The sequence below is a fragment of the Lissotriton helveticus genome, chromosome 6 (genome assembly GCF_964261635.1).
Source record: "Lissotriton helveticus chromosome 6, aLisHel1.1, whole genome shotgun sequence".
Taxonomy (NCBI): domain Eukaryota; kingdom Metazoa; phylum Chordata; class Amphibia; order Caudata; family Salamandridae; genus Lissotriton; species Lissotriton helveticus.
Window position 1 is genome coordinate 1,643,328,644 of NC_136067.1, and position 18,711 is coordinate 1,643,347,354.

The 18,711-nt window shown below is 46.1% G+C and overlaps 1 protein-coding gene across 3 annotated transcripts in view; it reads right to left on the bottom strand.

Annotated features, from left to right (window-relative positions):
- The window catches only part of MTIF2 (mitochondrial translational initiation factor 2), a 348,454-nt gene that overhangs the window by 91,304 nt on the left and 238,439 nt on the right, over positions 1 to 18,711 (bottom strand). The gene's annotated exons all lie outside the window — the stretch shown is intronic.

Genomic DNA, 18,711 nt, shown 5'->3' on the forward strand with positions numbered 1-18,711 from the left:
TGGGGGCATGGCACACAGGATGTGCCATGGCAACTTTTCAGTTTTCTCTGCACCAAGTCACGCAGCCTGCAATGGCAGTTTGCATGGTCTTGGCGAGGGGTCCCGAAGGTGGCACTATTTGTGCTGCAGCCCTAGTGGACCCTCTTCAGTCCCAATGCCCTGGGTACCAGGGGTACCATTTAAGAGGGACTTACAGGGGTTTCTGAAGTTGTGACAATTGTGGTACAGTTTTAGGAAAGATATCTGGCACTGGGACCCTAGTTTGCAGGGACCCAGTGCACTTTCATTCGAAATCACATCATGTTCCAGGCAAAACGTGGGGGCTAACCAAGTCAAAAGAGGCACTTTCCCACATATGCTATCTCACATGAGGGAGGTGCAGCACATACAATGGAATGGCGCCAGCATTTTAATCGAGCAAGAAATGGTCAGCCAGCAGAAAATGCTCTTGGTGTTACAGTAATCTCTGCTAGACATACCTATTTCCTTCTCATTTACTGGCTCAGCTAAACTCCAGACAATTCACAAAGGGAAACAAATGATCCTGTCTGAGCCAGCTGACTTACAAACATATATGTCTACTTTAACCCAACTGGAGATGGTAACCTGCAGTCTGCGGCTTTTTGTTCCCACCAGCTGTGTTAGATTGCCTACCATAATTCTGCTCTACGTTGTGAGGCAGGGGGCATGTAACTAGTGGTTCCTCATTAGTATAGTGTGCTTTGTTGGTAATCACATTACCTTGTTTGGAGGGGTTAAATTCACCTATTTATGCATTGAGACAGGAGATGAGGGTTAATATTTCTTACCCTTTTCCCCTCATCTGTATGGTCACAACCTTTTACATTCACTCCACGGAGCCTCCACAACTCCTGATTATATCGTTCGCACAAACATGTTTAGGGGTCAGCCTTCTCATAGGCATCTAAGTTGACCTGAACTCCCTCAGGCCAGATTCTCTCATTGTCCATCAAATTAGGTCTGTAAGGGTCACACACTTTTCGCTTGCGGTTTACAATTTACCCCAACCAAGGATGCAACACCTTGTCCTTTATAGTCCTCTCCTTGCACCTCGTGCCCTCCACAATGCTGATGGCTAGGGCAACTGCAGTTGGCAGTACATACGCTTTCCACAAACATTTTAGGGGGTTATTACTTGTACTAGGGTTCCCGTTCACTCCACCCTTGGTATTTCTCATTTAATATGATATCTCATTTATATTGTTGGTTTGTTTCTTTTGAACTGTCCTGGAATAAGTGGTGGAGACACATGCATCCAGTGTGCCTGTTTGTGGCATCTTGCATTCAAATATAACTATGTGTGGGGAGGTGTTGGATTGCCCCATTTCAGGAATGGGTTCTGAAATGGGTTTTGATTATGGGGCGTTTTTCCTTTGAATTTGTACTGTGTTACGGTTGCTCTTTTCATTTTTCCCACAGCACTCTCCTACCAGTCTTTCCCTCCCTTCTTCCCGTTTCCTATAGTTGTGAGTCCACCTCAAGCTTTGCACCAGTTACGGCCCTATTAGCCATTAGCACAATACAGGTACTTGCAAAAACACTCTTAGGGGTGCGATATAACTGTGACACATGCGTAGGACACAACCCCTCTTACATGACTGCTCTCACACGATGAGGCACCTCAGTGGGTGAGTTGAGAGTTTTCACTGGTTTGGATTTCCCTATAATTTTGTTCACTACACTAGGTGAATCATCAAAATGACAGAAAAACACTTAAGATTCTCTCACCTAATGCCAAAAACATGAATCACCCCACTAAAAGAAGGAAGATTGCAAATTACTGCAATAGACAGAGAGGATTTTGAGATTACAGGAACCACGTCTTGACTCACAAGAACATTCTAAGTTTCATACCTATTGGATTGCAGAGACCATCTGCTCTCCAGCTTTACACAAGAGAAATTATGTACTCATTATCAACTCCCAAAAATCCAGAATTATCATAGTGTCCAATTCGCACGACAACCTGGGTAGGAGGCTTACATCCAAAGCCAAAAAGAATGAAAAATAATTTACATCATAAACATGAACGCCCCTACGGACAACTCAGTAGAATTCTGGTAGGAGATGGAGAAGAATGGGCTTGATTTGCCTGGTAGCAGGAAGTGGTCCTGGGGAGTGACTTTAATCTGCCCCTGCACAGACCTCTAGCCAGACTATCACTCACTAAATTCCTAGGTAGCAAATTTCATACCCAAAAGAAAACAATTCTGTGAGAAGAACAAAGTGATTGTTATCTGGAGGCTGTAAATCCCCCAGTGGATTTCTTGCTTTACTCCAACTTGCATCACTATTTCTCTAGAATTGACTACCTAATGGTGGGAAAATCTGCTTTACTTGGCCACAAACCCGAAGATCGAGAAGATTGTGCTTTCAGATAATGCATGCGTCACAATGGAACTAGAGATAGGTGACCCAACACCACCGCCCCAACAACAGAGGCTGAATAATAACCTTCATGAAGACTTTAAAAACAAGATTCATGAGGCAATCACTCAATACGTAGAAAACAATGCATCTGTAAACTCTCTTCTATGGTAAGTTGGAATGCCCTGAAAGCCATATCAGGGAAGTAATGATAAGCCTGATGGCAATCAAAAATACAAGTTTGAACAAACAACCCGCCCTATTAAGAGTCCGAGATAAAATGTAGACAGGAGGCTTTGGAAATCAAAAGGCTCAGTAGACTTGAGAATCTACAAATCCTACAATAAGAATACAACCAGATATTAATAAATGGGACTCAAAAATGGGTGGACATAAATAAAGCAGAAAAACATGTGCCAGAAATAGAGCTGCGAAATTATTAGCTAACTACCTAATATATACCAAAGGCAAATCTCTCATGTAAGCGATCAGGAGCTGAGCTAGAGACACATGGTATTCTGAAATCATTTCGGACATCTACCCTAACCTTTACAATTCTAATGAGTTTATTACCCCTGTAGACTGCTCGAACTACCAAGATATTATCAACCTACTGAGCATGAAGAATGTGTGCTATTTAAGGCACCCTTTCAGAGGGTTGAGATTGTAAAGGTGCTATGTAGTGTTAAGATTGGGAAGGCACCAGGCCCTAATGGCTTTACCAGAATTCTTTTTCATAAATTAATCACTTACATGATCATGGAACCGCTGGAATCACTCTTTCACCAGTTCACACATTCGGGGTTCAATAAGGTAGTGTGCAACTAGCGCCACCCATTGTAGTTGCCCCAAATGAAAGGAAGGATCACTTAGATGTTAAGAACGTTAGGACCAAATTCCTAATAAACAGTGATTTAAGGCATTTAGATTGAAGACTATTATGCATCAACTCCTTACCCCCCACTAAGACTGGCTTCCTCAAGGGTAGATTAGCTGCCAACAACACCAGAATGCTTTGCGCCATGTGCAGATATTTTGTGTGGCAACACAGGCAGAATAGAAACTGTACGTTCCATTAGACGCACATCTTCGATGCAGGCAGTGACACAAGGAAAGAAAGGCCCGAGACAGGCGGCACCCTGAAGGGCGGACGACCGAAGTCCAAACCAACAAAATTCAAGTGTAGCACAGAAGTGGAAAAGCGCAATAGAAAAGGAATAGATTCTTAACTGTGACTCCAGTTCTCTCGTAGGGACATTTTCATTACAGTCATAAGCACTGGATAGTCCTGCCCACGTGCAATGACCCCCAGAGCACGTTTTCACAATATATCTTTTTAAGTGTTGAACTTTGCCTTTCTCAGGTAGGCATGCAGTCACTTAAGAAAAATATTATGGAGCCTATAGGATAAGGCTAAAACGGCCCAATTCTTCATCTTGTATTAAAACAAATGGGCCAGAAGAATTATATATATGTATAATTCCATGATATTTTATTATAACAGCATAAATCTCTTTCACAAACCCTTTTTTCGATAGAGCATATTGATGAAGAAAAGTAAGACAGAGTATCTCCATAGGCAGTTATTATAAGAGTTAAAAATAGAGGCTGTGCGGGTTTCGGAAATCAAAAGGCTCAGTAGACTTGAGAATCTACAAATCCTACAATAAGAATACAACCAGATATTAATAAATGGGACTCAAAAATGGGTGGACATAAATAAAGCAGAAAAACATGTGCCAGAAATAGAGCTGGGTTTAAAAAATGGGATCTGCTGGGTATCTCCCGAATCAAAGACATACTAGATCACAACAAACTTGTCACCTTTCCCCCCCTCCAGAAGGAATACGACTTGCAACAGACGCAATATAAATATCTGCGGTTGGCCCATGCGTGGGAGGCGCAACGTATAGATATGAAGAAGCTCCCAGAGTATGCCCAATGAGAGGGTAGACTCCTCATGGGCAAGATAGCAGAAAAAGCAGTCTAATGGACGTATCAAACTATAATAAATAATCAGCCAGGTACACTCCTAAAACTTAGGGTTACGTGGGAAACGGAGCTAGGGGTCCTAGAAGATCTAGACTGATGCATCCACAGGAAGTGGCCATTAAGTCGAGGCTTCGACTTATTCAATTCAATACCTGCATAGGGCTTATTACGACAGATCTTGTTTACACAGAACGGGGAAGGCAGAAGCCCCTAATTGCCTCAGATGCAACGAGGAATCTGGAGTATATTTCCATACAAAATGGGAGTGTCGGGAGGTACAACCCTATTGGGCGAAGGTACTGACTCACCTGGAGGCTGTGTTGGGCGATACTCCACCTAGAGACCCCATATTTGTGCTATTGGGCATTCATACAGACGTAGACCTCACAAAGTCAAAGCTACTACTAACTAACCTCGGCCTGGTGGTTGCCAAGAGAGATTTGGCGCTATAGTGGGGGTCGACGCAGTGACCTACGTTGGATGAATGGAAGAGGGGGACGGATATGTATATGACAGGAGAAAAGACCACATATGCGGCAAGGGGTTGCCCAAAAAAGTTCCTGAAAATATGGAGTCCGTGGATACAATACTATGGCCTCGAGCTGAAAGTTTCGCAATTGGCCACCCATAATCATAGCATAAAAGGATGTAGGGGGTGGGGGGAACAGAGACGTGGGGGAGTTGAGGAGTGAAAAACGGACTCATGTATCGCTGTCGCAAATATCAATGCCTCTATATGTAAATGTTATCAAGAATTTGCCTCCAACACCTGCAAATGTTAATTGTATTAATGTTGCATTAAGGAAAATGTTAATAAAGAAATAAAAAATAAATAGAGGCTGTGCCTTTAAGAACCGGGGGACCACCAGTATCTCATCATGCTAAGCAGGTGGCAGTTGCCTCAGTTCTTTTTGAGGTGAAGCGTAATGACATTTAGGTCCCTTGGTTACCTCTGTCCACTCCACCAGGGAGGAGGGAGGATTGATTATGACTATAATGGAAATTTCCCTATGAGAGAAGAACAATAGTTACTTACCTGTAATCTGTGGTTCTCCAGTATTGGTGTCTTTCATAGATTCACATGCCTGAATCATTCCCCGTCGTCGGAGTGGGAGTCCCACGGTACATAAAAAAGCAATAAAATGCTATAAATATATAGTAATACCAATAGAAATGAACCAGGAAGTAAAACAGCCAATGGTACAGTAGGCAAAAACTTCCCATCTATGACTATCATAGTCATTTTGTATAGTCCAAACTACAGCCAATCAGGCGCCAGCACCCACCAGAATGTTCTCCCCAGAGGCTCAGGCTCTCAGATTTTCTCGCAAGGAGTGAAGGTAAACCATAATAGCCTAGAAAGCCTCTGAGGGGAGGTGGGCGGGTTGCATGTGAATCTATGAAAGACACCAATACTGGAGAACCACAGATTACAGGTAAGTAACTATTGTTCTTCTCCAGTATTAGGGGTGTCTTTCAAAGATTCACATGCCTGAATCAGAGTAGCTAGCAGTACATATCTTTGCTGAACAGACGCTCATAACACCCAGCTTGTCAGCTAGTAATGCAAATAACAATGCAAAGCGAATAAACACATATCATATAAAGCATAACATAATGCAATCAAGAAAATATGTGAAAACATAACATAAGAAGCGTCTGACAGCAGAAAACAAGGAGGTGGGAAACAGAGGCTCACCTTAATGAAACAGATTCCGTAGAACAGCTCGACCCACAGAAGTATCAGCCTCGCTGATGGACTCTAGACAGTAATGTCTGGTAAAGGTATGACGACTCGCCCAAGTCGCCGCCTTGCAGATCTGCTGAAGTGGGACTCCAGCGAATAAGGCCGTAGATGAGGAGACTGCTCTTGTAGAGTGCGCTCTGGGCGCAGATGGTAAAGGTCTCCCAGCCTGTGCATGGCAAAAGGCAATGGCAGCAGATATCCATCTTGCAATAGTCTGTTTTGATACTGCCTGCCCTTTACGAATCGCACCGTAGGTAATGAACAACTGGTCAGAGGTGCGTACAGCAGAAGTTCTTTGTAGATAGAATTTAAGACATCTTCTAATGTCAGGCGAGTGTAAAGCTCTTTCCGCAGGAGTTTGCGGGTCTGGAAAAAATGATTTAAGAACAACAGGTTCGTTCAGATGAAAATCCGAAGGTACTTTAGGAATGTATTTGGGATTTGTGCGAAGTATGACAGAATCGCTAGTGAATTGGAGGAAAGGATGATGAACAGTGAAAGCTTGGATATCACTAACTCTCTTGGCGGATGTTAAGGCTAAAAGCAGTGATACCTTCCACGAAAGATACTTCAAGTCAGCACGATGGATGGGCTCAAATGGGTGACGCATGAGTTGACCCAGGACCACATTCAGATGCCACAAAGGAGGTGGACAACGTACTGGAGGGAACATTCTAAAGAGGCCTTTAAAGAACTGTTGGATAATTCTTGATGAATACAGAGAATTGGACCCATCCTGTCGATATCTGGATATTGCAGCCAGAAATACCTTCAAAGTAGCATGGGACAGACCTGTTCGTGCCAACTGCAAGAAAAAAGGAAGAATTTCCTCAGGCTTTGCCAAAAAGGGGTGAACACCTGCTGAACGGCACCAGATACAGAAGCGTTTCCATTTGAGACTGTAAGTCTTGATGGTTGCGGGTGCTCTAGCTTTGGCCAATACCTCTTTACAGTCTGCTGGGATGTTCAAGTGTGCAAACTCATGGTGTTCAGGAGCCAAGCCGCTAATCTCAGCGATGCTGGGTCCGGATGGAAGACTTGACCTTCCTGAACACTGAGCAAGTTCGGGATTGGATGTAACTGAATTGGTTTGCTCTCTGATAGTAGGAGGAGCTCCGTAAACCAATACTGGCGCGGCCATCTGGGCGCGATCAGGATCAGTCGGCAAGGTTCCTTCCTCATCTTCCGCAGAACCTTGGGGACTAACGGAATCGGTGGGAAAGCGTACGCAAACCTCAGGGACCAATCGAGGGAGAATGCATTCCCCAGAGAATTCTTGTGGGGGTGCCAGCTGGCGAAGCTCAGGCATTTGCTGTTGGTACTTGTCGCAAATAGGTCCAGGTCTGGCCAACCCCACTGATGAAAGATGTGATCCACTGTGTTCTGGTGAAGCTCCCATTCGTGGTTGGTGATTGTTGTCCTGCTGAGTGCATCCGCAAGGACGTTTTCCGTTCCCGGAACATGCACCGCATGCAACTGTACATTGTGGTGAAGAGCCCATGTCCATAATTCCTGCGCCTCTTGAGACAGGAGAAGAGATCGAGTTCCTCCCTGTTTGTTGACGTAGTGCATACTTGTTGTGTTGTCTGTTCTTATCAACACATTGGTGTTCTGAATGATGGCACAAAACGCCTTGAGGGCAAGAAAAATGGCTCTCAGTTCCAAACGATTGATGTGCCACAGTTTCTGTTGCACAGTCCATTTGCCACTGATCGTGAGGCCTTGCAGATGAGCCCCCCAGCCCTCGAGGGATGCATCTGTAGTGATGGTGAGACTTGGTGGTTCTTGAAGGAACGCATGACCCTGACTGAGATGACACCTCTGTGTCCACCACAGAAGAGACTCCTTCATGAGTGGTGTGATTTGAATGAGGTCCTCGAAAGTGCCTGAAACCTGTTGCCACTGCAGGGCTAGTTCCTCCTGCAGCGGCCTCATTTGAAGCCGGCAATTTGGAAGTAATGGAATACAAGCCGATGCCATCCCCAGAAAGGATTTGTATAGTCGGACAGAAACTGACTTTCTTTGCATGAGATCTTGTGCTAGCCGACTTATCTTCATTTGTCTCTCCTTGGAGACGAAAGCTTTGCATTTGTGAGTGTCCAACATTGCTCCTAAGAATGCTATTCTTTGAGACGATTGCATTTGGGATTTGGAGAAATTTATTGTCAGGCCTAGAGACTGAAACAGGTGGAGACACTGGTGAAGGTGACGTTGAACGGTGCCATGAGAATTGGCCTTTATAAGGCAATCGTCCAGATATGGGAATATTTGTATTCCCTCCAGCCGGAGGTGCGCAGCTACTGGAGCTAAAACCTTCGTAAAAACTCTTGGAGCTGACCGTAGTTCAAAAGGAAGGACTTTGAATTGGTAGTCCCTGCCAGCCACCCTGAAGCGAAGGAATTTCCTGTGGCGAGGTAGGATGGGGATGTGGAAATATGCATCTTGGAGGTCTAGGGTGACCATGCAATCTCCTGCTGTTAGAAGATGCAAAATTTCTTGAAGAGAGAGCACCCGGAACGTCAATTTCCTTAGATATTTGTTTAATGCACGAAGATCGAGGATCGGGCGCCACTCCCCGTTCTTCTTTCTGATCAGGAAGAACCTGGAGTAAAATCCTAGTCCTCTCATCTTCTGAGGAACGCTCTCGATAGCTCCTTTTTGTATCATCATTTTGATTTGGGTAAGCAGCTCCTTCAGGTGAGCTGGAGGCGGGCCCTTTGGCGGTACATTTGGGGGAAATTGTTCGAATTCTAGGGCATGGCCCCTGGCGACAATATCCAGGACCCATTTGTCCGTTGTTATCGACTGCCAATTGGAGTAAAATTTGGAGATTCTTCCGCCAAGTCTTTTGAGAGGGTGGAAAGACGGTGGTGGCAGGTGAAAAATATCATTGTCGCTTGTCCTTGCCGCGGTAGGTAGCCTTACCCCTGTTTGGGGTGTATTGAGATCTTTTCTGTCCATAAGACTGGTAGCGCTGATTTTGGTAGCGCTGGTTACCCTGACGGTATGAGGATTGTTGATGTTGTTGCTGGTATCCACCTCTATTGAAGGACGTTCCTCGTCCTCTCGCTCCTCGAAAGGGCGGCTTGTGAAATTGTAGAGTGCCTAAGGATTTGGCCGTTTCGGTATCCTTCTTGATAGTCTGTAAGGCCTCCTCTACCTTGGGGCCGAATAAATATTCGCCATCAAATGGCATGTCTAGAACTCGGTTTTGTACTTCCTGTCTGAAGGCAGTGGAACGTAACCACCACTGTCTACGGAGAACCGCAGCCCCTGCTAATTGGCGAAAACCTGTAGATGCCACATCAACAGCTGAATCAATTATCTCTTCAGAGGTCCTTTGACCTTCATTGAGAATCTGGAGTGCCTCTGCCTTGGATGGCTCAGGGAGTAAATCGATAAATGGTGAGATGTCAGACCACATTTGACGGTCGTAACGACCTAAGATGGCTAATGCGTTGGCAGCACGGACAGTCGTTGCAGCCATGGTGGAAACTCGTTTTCCAATTGAGTCTAGGCGTCTGCCATCTCTATCCGGCGGCGCCGTAACTGCAGAGGACGGATTTCTGGCCCTTTTCTGAGCCGCCTGGACAATTACCGAGTCAAGTTTTGCTTGTCCAATGAGACAGGCAGGCGTCTTGTCTGGAGCTTTATATTTCTTATCAATTCTTGGTAAGACTGGAGGAATGGAAGCCGGCGTTGACATCACCTTAACACCTTCCTTCCAGATGAATTCCACAATGGGTATTGTCCTAATTTGTCGTCTGGGCTGATCTTTAAAATCGTAAAGGAAACATTCTTGTTGAGTATGCTCCATTTTCATATGAAAACGTGCGGTTGCACGCTCCATCAGCAAGTGGAAATTTGCTACATCAACAGGAGGGGAGGCCGACGCAGTCTGAGGAGATGTTGAAGGAGATTGGACCTGATAGTCCTCCCACTCCGATAAATCATCCACTTCTCCTTCTTCCCGTTGGTCGTCATCTTCCGAGGATTGCGGGTCCTCTTCGTGAGCAGGTTGTGGGTGTGAAGGTGGGCACACCAATGGGAGCACGGGTGGAGGCGGTTCCGAAATTGGAGTTGCTTGTCCAGAACCTGCCGATTCCGAAGGTGGAAACCTCCGATAGTAATCGTCCAGCATAAATTGTAAGTTGGATATTAAATCCAAAGGCACTTGAGCAACAGGGGTAGTGACAGGCATCGATACTTCAGCAGGAGAGTGAGGATCCTCATATTCATCATCTTGAAGTTTAATATGTAACTCCGATGGACTAGTGGCTTGTCCAAAAGTATTCTGGACCATCTCATTGTCACTGTCAGAATCCAGTAGTTGGTCTGGGACTTCAGAGGACACCTTGTGAGGTGAAACACGCAGGGGTGAAAGCCTCATTACAGTGTTGCGCAGTTGTTCTGCTGCTTGGCGTGGTGTTAAAAACACCGTCGACGGAGACCACACCTGTAGTGCCGTGCATGAGGATAACTGCGGCGTCGTCGGAGGGTTAACTTCCGATGGATTTGTCGTCGACGGATCACCTCTCGTCGACGGGACACTTTTCGGCAACGGAATAGTCGTCGACGGGACACTCGTCGTCGACGGGAGACCTTTCGTCGACGGGACACTCGTCGTCGACGGGACACCCGTCGTCGACGGGACACTCATCGTCGACGGGACACTCATCGTCGACGGGACACTCTTCGTCGACGGGACACTCTTCGTCGACGGGACACTCTTCGTCGACGGGACACTCTTCGTCGACGGGACACTCTTCGTCGACGGGACACTCTTCGTCGACGGGACACCCTTCGTCGACGGGACACCCTTCGTCGACGGGACACCCTTCGTCGACGGGACACTCCTCGTCGACGGGACCGTCTTCGTGGACGAGTCACTCCTCGTCGACGGTGTTATTTTCGTCGACGGCGTAGAGCCTGACGACGAGCTCGTCGACGGAGTCTTTTTCGTCGGCGGTAAAGCCTTTAAAGGCGTCGACGACGAGGCGTCGACGACGGACGTCGACGAAATAGGCCTCACAGCAACAAAAACCATCGTTGGAGATGCCGTAGACGAAGACATAACCATACTAGGTTTAGGAGATGAAAATGTTACCGTAGATGTCACTGAAGTCGTCGTTCTCGTCGACGAGGAAGCTGAAGAAGACTTCACAGGAGGCGGAGATGAATTCTGTGGTAACATCCTGTCAGAAGATAGGGGACGCTTGAGTTTTTTCCCCTTTGAGGAAGCAGAAACGCCTTCCATGCCCCTGGAGGTGGGGACAGCCTGAGAAGTGGAAGATTGATCCAGTCCTTTAGCAGGTGGTTGTTTTTTAGGCAGTTTAGCCTTGGGAGATGACATTTCCTCAGGCGCAGATCTCTTCCTGGAGGCTGAAGTGGAAGCAGAGGTGACACTGCCTACTTCAGAAACAGGATTAGAAGAATCCTTTAGCCTCTTCAACCACAGCAGTAAACAACCCTCTCTATCTCTGAGAGTCTTCTGAGGCATGGTTCTGCAGATCTTACAATCAGAGGCCTGGTGGTCTGGGTAGAGACAATAGATACACTTTTTGTGTGGATCCTTCTCAAAAAGCCGAGGCTTACCACAGCAGTCACAGGCTCTGAAGAGAGATTTCTTTGAAGACATCCTGAAGAGAAGACACAGATGAAGTTAGAAGTTAGAAAAACTGAGCAGAGCTCAGGGAGACTCCCTTCACACGACGTGCGGTAGAAAATCTGAGAGCCTGAGCCTCTGGGGAGAACATTCTGGTGGGTGCTGGCGCCTGATTGGCTCTAGTTTGGACTATACAAAATGACTATGATAGTCATAGATGGGAAGTTTTTGCCTACTGTACCATTGGCTGTTTTACTTCCTGGTTCATTTCTATTGGTATTACTATATATTTATAGCATTTTATTGCTTTTTTATGTACCGTGGGACTCCCACTCCGACGACGGGGAATGATTCAGGCATGTGAATCTATGAAAGACACCCCTAATACTGGAGAACTGGAGTTACAGGTAAGAAACTATTCTCTCTCTTGAAAAGGGTTTTTCATTTATAGCCATAAGCACAAAATAGAGTAGCAAGCCCATCCCCACTAAGAACGGTGGAGAAAACAGAGAATGAACTAGGAAGCCATTTAAACAAAGAAGGAGGCCAGTCTTACTTAAGCGTCTGCTCTAGCATCAGAGTCTAGGCAGTAATGTTTGGTAAATGTATGGACAGAGCTCCACGTGACTGCTTTGCATATATTTGGATTAGGGATATTACTCAATAAAGCAGCAGTAGCCGCTTTACCTCTAGTGGAGTGTGCTTTAGGTGTTAGCTTTTTGGTAGCACAAAAGGATTCAGGAAACTATCCATCAGGAGATGGATTGCTTGGAAGCGAATAAACCCATACGGACTAGACCACAGTTGATAGACAATTGGTTCAATATGCGGATGTCCCTTGTCATATCGCAACAGAATTCTAAAATTCTCCTTACATCCAGGGAATAAAGAGTTCTTTCAGCTGGAGTAGAGGGATTCTGAACGAATGCTGGTAAAGAGATGGTTTGATTGACGTGAAAGTCCGAATCAACTTTGGGGAGGAATTTCAGGTGAATTCTCATGACCACTTTGCTAGAGTGGAAGACTGTATGGTTTGTGAGAATAAAGTGCTTGGATCTCGATAACCCTGCAAGCCGATGTTACTGCTACAAGGAAAGCTGTCTTCCATGAAAGGTGTTGCAGGGAGGCTTTGTGGATAGGCTCAAAGGGGTCCTGCATAAAACGTGAAAGTACTATGTTAAGCTACCAGGAGGAGAAGGATGCCTAACGGCAGGGAAAATCTTCTTTAACCCTTCTAGGAAATCCTTGATTATGGAGATTTTGAAAAAAAGAGGTTTGTGAAGGACATTTTCTGTAGGCAGTAAGAGCTGCCAGGTGAGCCTTTATTGTAGAGAATTGCAAGCCAGATTTTGCCAAATAAAGTACGTACGGAAGAATTATACCTGCCTGGCAAGACTTAGGGTTCACGTTCTCAGAGGAACACCATATGCAAAATTTCTTCCATTTGAAGGCATATGCGAAACATGTTGAAGGCTGGTTAGCCTCTTTCAGGAGGTCCAAGCAGACTTGTGGCAGATTCAAGTATCCTTACTGCATTAGCTCAGGAGCCATGTTGCCAAATTCAAAGAGGAAAGATTTGGGTTCACCATCTTGCCTTCGAACTTCATTAGCAGGTCTGGTCTGCATGGCAGCTTGAGATGTGGATGGACGGACCGGTGAAGGAGGTCCGTGAACCACCATTAAAGTGTCCACTCTGGAGCTATGAGGATCATCTTGATTTTCGATTGGAATAACTTGATGAGGAATGTTGAGATCAGGGGAAATCAGCCCCCAAAATCAAAAACGATTGTGGAGTCCCTCAGGGCTCGTCCCTGTCCCCACTTTTATTTAATTTGTACTTACGACCCCTGTTATTTTCATTAAAAAAGTTTAGAGCCTTAATTTTTAATTATGCAGATGATCTGCAACTGATCTTCTGTCTGGACTCCCCTGGTGCGGCCACCGAATTTCGGGAGGCCATGGTCCACATTCAGAGATGGATGGGCCTAAATCACTTGAGACTCAACCCAGGCAAAACTGAATTGATTTTGCCTGGGAAGAGTGAACTGTACTGGGGGCCACACTTTTGGCCTCCAGAAATGGGAAACCCCCCAGCTAAGTCCCAAACAGTTAAAAGTCTAGGAATCACTTTCAACCAAGATCTCTCGCTCAAAAGTCAGGTAGGGACTGTGGTATCTGCAAGTTTCTTCCAACTTCGCAAGATTAAGAAGATCGCCCACCTTTTAACCCACCCTGCTCTGACTCAGGTCATCATTGCTCTTGTGCTGTCCCGTTTGGACTATTCCAATAGTTTGTATCTGGGTCTTCCAGCGGGGCAGCTCAAGAGACTTCAACTGGTCCAGAACCAAGCGGCCAGGTTGATCTGTAAGATTCCTAAGTGGCAATCCATCAGACCGGGGCTAGCCAGTCTCCACTGGCTGCCAGTAGCGCAGAGAGCAGCATTCAAAGCGGGATGCATTATCTTCAGGGCTCTACAAGGTAAGGGTCCTAGATTCATTAGCAGCCTGCTTGTCAGTTACACCCCCTCTCGCGCTCTCCGCTCAGGTCAAAAGAACTTGTTAGTGGTACCTCGGATCAGAAAACAACGCCAGGGAGGCGGATCTTTCCACTTCTTGGCCTCCTCCCTGTGGAATTCTCTGCCACTGACGCTAAGGCTTCATGAAGATCTGTTAGCCTTTAGACAGGCTTTTAAAACTTGGCTCTTTAAGCAAGCTTATCCTTAGTCAACCTCGTTTCTTTCTGTTACATGTTATGTTTTGCCAGTTTTCCACAGCGCCATGAAGCCTACGGGCGTACGTGCGCTTAATAAGTTTAATTTAACATAACATAACATAACAAAGAGTAGAGAAATTAGCCGAACCAATTGATTCATACTGCATTCCCAGCATCCCTGGCTGGAAGTACCTCGAGGCAAAGCTTTTGCATTGTTTGTTTTCTGAGGTGGCGAACAAGTTGATGGCCGGAGTTCCCCACCGTTGAAAGATGTTTTGGACAACGTCGTTGTTTAAGACCCACTCATAGTTTTCTTGCAGGAGTCATCTTGAGCATTTTGGAAACCTGGAAGGTGTGTTGCAGTGCTCGTGAGGTTCCTGGGTAGAAGCCATTTCCAGATCGTCTAGGCCTCGTGTGACAAGGGCCTAGACCTCGTCCCTCCCTGCTCGGTTGTATTGTCCGTCTGAAAAAGCAGGGAGTGGAATCCTAACAACGGAATGAACGTCTTTAGTATCAGATGGACTGCGCGCAGCTTGAGGCGATTGATATGGTATGTTGATTCCCTCTTCGACCACTTGTACTGGATTTGGAGGTGATCCTGAGGGCTCCCCATCCCAGTAGTGAGACATCCATGACTATGGTCGGAGGAGGGATCTCCTGATGAAAAAATAGGTTTGTTGGAGCACACCGTTATTTCAAGGACAGCTTTGCATGAAGGGATAGTTGTATCCTGCCTACCCAACTGCCTGTCACTTCGCCCCACTGGTCTTCGAGACATTCCTGTAGAGGTTGCATATGGAGATGTGCGTTTGGTGTGAGAAAGATGCAGGAGTCCATCAAGCCGAGTAGAGAGGTTACTGTTCTCACTGTTAGATGAGAGGAATTCATGAGAGTATGACACTTCCGAAGGATCGATAAGGGTCTCTCCTACGAAGGACACACTTTTGCCTGTATTGTGTCAATGAAAGCTCCCAGATATTGTAAGGTTTGAACCGGGAAAGAGGTCGATTTGTTGTGGTTGATCTGAAGGACTAACCTTTGTAGGAGATTGCACGTCCAACTGTAATGAAGCTGAGCTTCCTGAGAAGTGGACGCCTTGATTAGCCAATAGTCTAGTTATAGGAAGACAAATATTTTGTGTCTCCTGAGATGAGCAGCAAATACTGCGATGCACTTGGAGAATGTTCTGGGTGCTGACTTCTGGCCAAATTGAAGTTGTTGGTATTGATAATGGTTCTGCCCCACTAAGAACCCAAAGATCTTTCGATGCTTTTCAGCGATTGGTATATGAAAGTATGTGTCTTGAAGGTCGATGGAACAGAGTCAATCCCCTTGGTGTAATTGGGGATAAATTTGGTGTAATGCCAGCATCAGGGACTCTTCTCTCCAAATCCACTTGTTGCATGTTTTGAGGTCGAGAATGGGTCTGAATTTGTACTGGTCTTTCTTCTTGACGCGAAAGTACCTGGAATAAATGTCTGTACCTTGTTGTTGGTGAGGAACAGGTTCCACCGCCTGGTTTTTGAAGGAGAATGTGGACCTCCAATTCTAACTCTGGGATTTGGAAAATGATGGTTTCAGAGGCATAGACTGTGGAGGACTGGTGACCCGCAGATAATATACTTTGTGAAAAATATTCAAAACCCAAGCGTCTTGTGTTATGGTTTGACACTGACATATAATATTGAATGCTTTCCCCTATCGGAGTGGGTAGAAGAAGAGTGGAAGTAAGGATTCGGGGTTTTGACCCAGATGGTTGTTTGTCCTCAGCAGGCTGCAGGGTAGATCTCCCTCTAGGCTCTTTTCTTTGGTATGATTGATTGGGACGTTGGTGTTGTTGTTTGCGCTGCTTCTCTGGCGCCCCTGATACCAGTTAGGGGTTTGAACCCTCTGGGAATAGAAGTGGCATTCTTAGGGTCAGAAAGATTTTCTCTAATTCTTTTGGGTCTCTGTAAGCCAACTGCCTTTAGAGTGTCCATTTCCGCCTTCATGCATGCAATCTCATCTTCGGTATGGCTTCCAAATAGAGTGGTACCAGAGAATGGAAGATTTTATATTCTCTGCTGCGATTCTGGCTTGAGGGATGTAAGGCGGAGCCAAGAGTGCCTACTAAGAGTGACACCGTAAGCAGTACTCATGAGCCGCAAATAGGAAAGCTGCTGCAGCACTAATAACTTGATTGGGCACCATTAATCCTTCATTTAGGATTTCAATGAAGTCTTCCCTCTCATCTCTAGGGAGAAGTTTTGCAAACTGGGTCATGGATTCTAACAGTGCCCGGTTGTATATGTCTAGAAGAGCAGTGCCGCTGGCTGCTTTAACGTGGTTGCGGACGTACTGCACACTTTACAACCCACAGAGTCTAACATCTGATTCTCCTGACCGGGAGGCATAGTAGGTGTGGGAGTAGTGGCATGCTGCTTCTTTGCCACTACTACAATCACCAAGTCTGGTGTAGGATCTGTTCGGAGGAAAGCAGGATCTTACTCCAGAGGTCAAAATTTCTTTTGAAGCCTGGATGGAGCTGGCTTAACTGATGCTGGTATCAGGAAGAGGTCCATGGCAGGTTCAAGGAGACCTGGCAGTAGAGGCAGCAAAGTCCTTGATACATACCTGTGTTGTATAGTCTCAAGAATTACTGATGTCGTTGGAGTAGGGGAAGCCAAGCATTGGGAAAACCAACTGGTCTCGCTAACTAACAACACAGCGGAAAGTGGCTGATTTGAGTAATTCAGCAGAGAGTGCTGGGGATGGTTGAGGGCCAGGAATGGCCAGGAGCATCTGGATACGAGGGCAAGCAGAATTAAGGGAAAAGAGGTGCACAAGGTACACCTACCCACCCCAACCCCCTCACAACCGAAATAGATATTCGAGGAGGCACTCGGCCATCATTTTGGTTCTAAAGTCTCCCAATTTGGATAAAAATGTGAGCATGTTAGAGACGTGGAAGAGTGACTGAGCTACCTAACCTGCCTAGATGGACTACACCATAAATAGGGCGTGGGGCTTTATGCCGAGCACTGCCTGACAGTTTCTTCCACCCGCCCTCAAAATAACCAAACAAAAGATTCTGAAGATGCAGCTAATGTTCTAGGCAGGTTGCAAATCCTGTCTGGACATCAGCTGTTGAGAATGTAAACACACAAACTAGAAAGCTCCTGTGTGCAGGGGTTTCTAACTCACTGTGTGTTTTCATGTAATATTAGCTCTCGCATGGTGACTGCGAGAAGACCACCAATGTCAAAGGACTTAGGATTCTGGGCCTTCTGGGCCTTCACCTGTAGCATGATATCCAGGTGTTGAACTACCGGAAGTCACAAAGCTGAAGACTGCCACATTATTAATATTCCTATTGTTCTCTTTTAGCCAGAAGATTTTTTGTCTACGGTCAATTCAGCTTGTCTCATGACCAGGGCTGTTACTGCTCATGAAACAAGCTGCACAGATATTTTTTTTAAAATGTTGTTATTACAAGACTTGCATATAAAGTAGTAATAAGGCAAGAGATTGGGGGTGGTCTGATAAAGATTGTAGGAGAGTAGGGAGAGTAGGGAGAGAAACCCGCATGCTTCAACAACCTCTGTATACTTCGCAAGATCCCCCCAACTCCAGAAAAACCATCACCTACGCACTCATCACAAGCAGATTGGACAACGGCAATGCTCTCTAGGCCAGAATCAACAATAACATCCTCCACAAACTCCAGACCGTCCGAAACGCCACAGCCGTACTCTTCCTCGACATCCCACGACACAACCACGCCACCCAACACCTACGCTACCTCCACTGGCTCCCTGTCGAAAGAAGAATAACCTTTAAACTACTCACACACGCCAACAAAGCCCTACACGACACCGAACTCCAATACCTCAATGACCGAATCTCCTTACACGCCCACAAGAGAAACCTCCACTCAGCCGACCTCGCCCTAGCCATTGTCCCTCGTTTCTACAGGACCCGAGCAGGTGGAAGATCCTTCTCCTACCCCGTAGCGAGGACCTGGAATGAAACCCCCTCCACTTCTGACAAAGCCAGACACTGCACCAATTCAGAAAGGACCTCAAATCCTGGCTCTTCAAATTACCCCAACAGAGCTGCTCGTCACCCCCCCCCCCCCCCCCCCCTTCACCCCAACCCTCCTCCAGCACCTTGAGACTCTCACGGATGAGTTGTGCGCTCCACGAAACTCTGATTGATTGACTGATTGAGACACTGGGTCTGAAGGCACCAAGGAGTATCAGATGCCATGATAAGGAGGTGGGAGAGA